This window comes from Sinocyclocheilus anshuiensis, unplaced genomic scaffold, assembly GCF_001515605.1.
Source record: "Sinocyclocheilus anshuiensis isolate Anshui unplaced genomic scaffold, SAMN03320099.WGS_v1.1 scaffold2334, whole genome shotgun sequence".
Classification (NCBI taxonomy): Eukaryota; Metazoa; Chordata; class Actinopteri; order Cypriniformes; family Cyprinidae; genus Sinocyclocheilus; species Sinocyclocheilus anshuiensis.
Window position 1 is genome coordinate 284,642 of NW_015558923.1, and position 1,605 is coordinate 286,246.

The 1,605-nt window shown below is 37.9% G+C and overlaps 1 protein-coding gene across 1 annotated transcript in view; it reads right to left on the reverse strand.

Moving 5' to 3' along the window:
• Window positions 1-1,605, reverse strand: part of LOC107681542 (RNA-binding protein 25-like) — a 24,402-nt gene that overhangs the window by 5,017 nt on the left and 17,780 nt on the right. The window lies entirely within an intron of this gene.

The following is a 1,605-nucleotide window of genomic DNA, read 5'->3' on the forward strand; positions in this document are numbered from 1 at the left end:
TATATATTATACACACACACACACACACACACACACACACAGAAAAACAAGTAGATAGAATAGACAAAATAGAAAGCGAGTATTTGTTTTTTTGTTGTTTTTAAATAAAGAATAAAAAAATTAAAAAAAGATAAATATAGATAAAGTAGAATTAAAATAGAATAGAAAGTGTTAGAGTTAGAGGGTCAAATAAAGGTTCCAGATGGAAACAGAATTTGGTGGCATCATTATGGCTGAGCTTGGTTTAGATCCTGTTAATTGGCAGATGTTCTCTAACCATAGTGATGGTGATGGGAGCCCAAGAGAGCTGACTGGATGGACTGGAATACTAGGAGAACACTGAATCAGAGGACCGCACAGGTGGGCTCAACTCACTGTGCAAGAATTAAAGCTTCAAACCTGTACATGTACAAAAATCAAATCAACAATATTCAATATAAACTATCAGAAACACTAAAACTGTTATACAAACGAAGTACACATTGCAGAGAACAAAATAAACGTACACCCCAAAAGAAACCTTTCAACTATTCACACAAACCCACACAGAAGCACACCCATACTCCTCAGGCTGCGAATCTAAACCATGTAAGCTATCTCATCTCATCACGCTTGTAGGTGCCAGGGCAGCCATCTTGTCGGAGCGTGTCGAGGGTGTATGTGAGAACCCCCTGCCGTGCAGACATGTTCAAATGCTTCTCTATATAACAACCAGACACACATTCCCTCCATAAACGCTCAGTATCGTTTCTCATGACTGACACCAGCCCACATCATGCTGGGGGTCCTATTCTTAGCCTCCAGTGGCCCTTCGCTGAATTCCGGCATGTTTGGGTGGATTCTGTGACTCATTTGTTTTTATCTCTGTGCTGGAATGTTGAGTCAGGAATTGGACATCAGGAAACGGCAACATAAGGATGAGAGTAAAACTCTCTAAAGATGTAAAGCAAAATGGTGAAAAAGCAACATTTCAGAATCTCAGCTCACTTTTCAAACACCTGTTGTGCTGACCGCTTGCAAAGGAGCAGTGCTTTTAAGCAAACCTGAGCAAATAGTGCACTTGTGAACAACACTATAATGCAAGGACAAATACTGTTATTTTACACTAAATGCAATGTGGTTACATGCATTTCTGAGTACCTCCAAATGTGCTGCAAGTAATCACAATTGGTTTTGGACCCCATTTACAACTGTATTTAGCACTGACCACTTGAAATCTGATCACTGTGCAGAGGTTAGGAGACAAGATATAGAGGAAGAGAGAGAACGAGAAAGTTGAGGACTGTGTAAATTATTTATTTTGAAGATTCATTGCTTAAAAGGCAAGACTCACCTGTAGCTCCGCCAACACCTGAGTTGCACACTCTTCCTTCCAGAAAAGAATGTCTGAGAATATCTCTCTCATGTCTACATGCTTGTAAGTCCTTATAATACTGAGAATGGAAAAAAAAAACACCAGTATTATAAAAATAGACAGACGGTTGGTGTTTGTCATCAGACATTTGCTTCCTAGCAACCAATAAAATCTGCATTTGAGGAAAATTATAAATATATATATATATATATATATATATATATATATATATATAATAGAAAATAGTGTAA